The sequence below is a fragment of the Echinops telfairi genome, unplaced genomic scaffold (genome assembly GCF_000313985.2).
Source record: "Echinops telfairi isolate 266 unplaced genomic scaffold, ASM31398v2 ScPeMD7_7458;HRSCAF=8496, whole genome shotgun sequence".
NCBI classification, from domain to species: Eukaryota; Metazoa; Chordata; class Mammalia; order Afrosoricida; family Tenrecidae; genus Echinops; species Echinops telfairi.
Genome location: NW_022111358.1, coordinates 43,422,965 through 43,427,247, shown reverse-complemented (window position 1 = coordinate 43,427,247; position 4,283 = coordinate 43,422,965). Strand labels below are relative to the sequence as shown.

At 55.6% G+C, this 4,283-nt stretch overlaps 1 protein-coding gene and 1 pseudogene across 2 annotated transcripts in view; one reads left to right on the top strand and one right to left on the bottom strand.

The window, feature by feature from the left end:
• The window catches only part of SLC39A11 (solute carrier family 39 member 11), a 291,723-nt gene that overhangs the window by 180,519 nt on the left and 106,921 nt on the right, over positions 1 to 4,283 (top strand). The gene's annotated exons all lie outside the window — the stretch shown is intronic.
• Positions 3,451 to 4,283, bottom strand: LOC105979189 (annotated as a pseudogene).

The window sequence follows — 4,283 nt, the reverse complement described above, 5'->3', positions numbered from 1 at the left end:
AGGGAGGGAGGAAGGAAGGAAGGAAGGAAGGAAGGAAGGAAGGAAGGAAGGAAGGAAGGAAGGAAGGGAGGGAGGGAGGAGGCTATCTGGGGTCAGCAGAGATAAAGTTCCTTGACCCAGACAGGCCTTGGCCTGGGCACCCGGGTGATGACAGCCCCCCCACCCCCCACCCCAGGCTGGAGCTGAGAGACAATACTGCTTCTCTGAGGATGAGACTGAGGCCAGGTGTGGGCGAGGCCAGGGGTCTCCCACTTGAGCATCGGAACCACATGGAGGGCTTGTTCAGACCCACGTCTCTGGGTCCCACCTCCAGAGTCTCGGCTCCAGGGCTTGGGGGCAGAGCCGGGGAACTCGCTTTTCCGCGCGTTTCCCAGGTGCTGGGGAAGAACATTGGACGTTCCATGGACCGCAGGAGGACCCACCAGTCCGTCCTGGAAGAAGTCCAGCCAGAACGCTCCTGAGAAGCACAGATGGCGAGACTCCGTCTCACGCATTTTGGACATCGTGTCAGGAGAGACCGGTCCCTGGAGGAGGACGTCATGCTTTGTCAAGCGGAGGGGCAGCGGGAAAGAGGAAGGCCTTCAAAGAGATGGACGGATACCGCGGGGGCAACAGTGGTCTACAGCAGAAGAGGGTGTGAGGACCAGCGGGTCTGGGCGGGTGATTTTGTGCTGTTGTTCACAGGATTGCAAGAGTTGGAACCAACTCGATGGTCCCTAACAACAAGAATGATGATGCCAGTCAGCTGCTGCTGCTGCTGCTGTTGGCTCGGGGCCAGGCAGTCCCCGTGCTCTGTTGCAAGAGGACCGTGGCCTCTGACGCCGAGGAAGCCAGGCAGCAGAACTAACACAGTTTCCGCGGTGCGTCCCTCCAGCCCCCGTTTTGCTCAGACGTCCTTCTGTTGGCGCTCTGGAAAGTTGTTGCTTTTGTTTATTAGTGACGTCCTGCTGGCCCTGCTGGGGGGTCTGGGCACCTGAGCCATGGAGCCTGCTCTGCCCAGAAGAGGGTGGAGAGAAACTGCTGGACTAACTCAAATCCATCATGCCCAGGTGTCATCTGCCAGTGGACGCACGCATGGGCAGATGCTGTCTTTTGCCCGCCTCTCTCGAGCATTCTCTCTCTCTCTCTCTCTTACACACACACACACACACACACACACACACACCGGCATACACACACCAGAACCAAACTCATGGCCATCGAGCCAGTCCCAACTCCCACCAACCCTATAGGACAGAGCAGACCTGCCCCTGCACACTTCCCAGGCAATCACTTTTTACGGAAGCAGAAAGCCCCGCCTTCCTCCCTTGGAGTATCTTGTAACCTGATCCTACAGGTAGCAGCCCCCAAATGTAACCTGCAGGGACATCTGGGAGCATACACACCTGTACACAGAGACCCGTACAGATACACAGCCACACAAACACACATACACACACAGACATGGACACACCCAGGCAAAGAAGCGTGTGCCCACGCAGGCACACACACACACAGACACAGACACGCACACACACACACACACACATACACTATGCACGTTCTGTAAAGATAAGGGAAACTTCTGGACTCCCAGCCCCTATCTCCTTCCGTTTGACTGCAGAGGCACTGGACATAGCCTTTCTCCACTCCCTTGCTGAGCTGGTGACTGGGTGGTGGCAGCCCGACCATCAAGCCACGTGTCCCCATTGTGCCTCTCCCTCGGTGACAGTAGATGCTTCTCTCCAGGGTCCCCACGGCCCCTCAGGGACATCAGCTGCAGGGAGGTCTGGCTTGAGCCCCCGCTGGGAGCTTGGCAATTCTGTGGTCATTTGGAGGACTTTTTCTTCACAGCGCGGTGGCCGTGCTGAAACGTACATTTGCGCCGACTGAGATGTTTCTTGCTTGGCTTCCTCACTGGGTAAATAAGAAGGATGCAAGCGTGTGCAGACCCGACACTGCATTCACCTAACGAATCAAACGCTGGCTTCTGAGGGACTTGGCGGGTGCTCCTTACCCATGAGCCTCTGCCAAGGTGCACGCCTCGCCCCGGAATGTGCACCAGGAGCTGCCTAGGCGTCCTTTCTCATCCCCTGGGCTTATAGGTTCAGCTCCCTGAGCTGCTTCTCGGCCTGCAGGAAGGCAGGCTGCGAGTGCTCATGGCAGGGCCTTTGAGGCAGGGATGTCAGTTGTCTAGTGCCCTCTCCTCCAGCAAAGGCACTGTCGGCACTGACCCTCGTGGATGGCCGAGCCACTGGCTCCTACATTTTATCAACCAAGGTTTCTATCTGCTTGATTAGGTCATCCATTCAGCTGCAACTCACAGGGCCACCCTACCCCCATGTAACCCATCACCACCCTGAGTGTCATTTCCTTGAACCTGGCCCTTCTCTGGGAGCATGCCCTTGCATCAAAGAGGGACTTCTTCTAAAGAGGAGGAAGATTATCTGGGACTCCTTCCATGACTCTCTCGACTCCACCCTTCTGAACCGGCTCTCCTTTTGCCAGGGTCTTGGTCAGGGATGAGCTGTAGTTGGCCCAGGACTTGGAGTGGCCAGGTCAAGAAGCTTGGCCCGTCTTGTGGATCGAAGTGATGAATGAAGCCAGACGCCATGATCAGGAGGACGTTTGCATGGAAGTGGGAGCCCTGGCTAAGAAGACTGTGTGTGGTAGTTACATAATCTCATGTCCACTTGAGGCTATGAAGAGTGAAGGGGTGGAGTCTAGCCTGTCCATCAGGACCCAGCCCGATGATGCCTCCTTGTGGGTGTGGCCTTCTCATGAGGATTCTGGGAACTTCTTCTCTCTCTGCTTCCCCTTCCTGTTGAGGAGACACATTCAGGGAGCTGGAGGAGCCACGTGGAGACCCGTGCCAGTGATGAGATGCATCCACTGCCATTGGATCCACAAGACTTCTCACCCACCAGCCTGTGATCTTGCATTCTGCATCATTGCGTGTGCCGAGTGAGTCTGAAGAAGAATATGTGGACTGATATTGGACATGTGGGCTAACATCAGACTTATCAGCTTGATCTGGACAGGCATGGGATGTTTTCTCAATATAGATTTGCTCTTTGATATAAAACTGTCTCTTACACATGTATGAGTGTCAGTGAATTTGTTCCTCTAGTCAACCCAGCTTAATGTACTGTGATAATTGGATGCTTTTATGTCAACTTGAACGCCTATGAGAGTGTAGGAGTGGAGCCCAGCCTGTCAATCAGGTCACAGCCCGAGATGCCTCCTTGGGAGTGTGGCTTCTTTCTTTCTTTCTTTCTTTTTTTTATTTTTCTTCAGAATCGAGTTTTATAAATCTGTACAAATCAGTTACAGGCAATTGAAATGTCTTTGGCCGGAATGACCCAACATTGCAAGACAGTATGTTCACAGAGTGTCCAGGCCTGACTGGGGCAGCAGGAGATGATTACAGTTCTTTCCATCTCTTGCAGAAAAACCAGGGGGGGGGGCGCGTTAAGCTTCAGCCAAAGCCACCTTCTCAGGACAGAATCCAGGATTGCTCTGACATGGCTTGCTCAGTCTGCCTTTGACAACGGCGTAGCAGAACATGGCTATCGCCATCGGGGAGAGGGAGCCGCTGGCGTGCATGAGGTGCAGGTTTATCAGGGAGCGGTCATCACTGGGAACAATGACTGTGAGCTTGGGGCTGAACGCATGGCAGACGCCCCATGGCCCCCTCGTAACACCAGAAGGGATGGTAGTCTTGGTTGTACTTCATGTTGGTGTCTCTGGCTGTGGTGAAGGTCTTGTACCAGAGCGTGGCGGTGCTGTGTGTGTCCGGGATGCAGGGTGGGGTCCGTACAGTGACAGGGAACACACCAAGGGTGGCAGTGAGGGCCATGCAGGCCGTGAAGACCACCTGCTCGCAGGGCCCGTGGAGCGCCCAGTCATCAGCGCTCCAGGCTGTGGGCAGCGTGAAGGTGACAATGATCTCCTCGTGGGCCTCCCTGCCTGGGAGCCCAATCTGCTGTCCTAGGACGGTCGAGTACAGGTGGGTGATGTTGTGCAAGTACCCCCCTCCTGAAAGGCCCAGCAACAGAGCTGTCCACAGGGCCCAAGTCCTCCAGGCCCTGGGGGTCCTGGGAGGGGCCCAGTGCTGGCCCGCTGTTGTTCACCGTGCTTTCTGGTGTCGTCATGTCATTGGGGAGACGCTTCGGCGTTTCCTTCTCGGATGCACGCAAGTCCAGGTCATTAAGCCGCCACAGCGGGAATGTGTTCCAGTCCTCGGCCATTCCCAGTGACTTAATCTCCTTCATGTTGAAGACGTAGCCCGGGGTCAGGAAGGC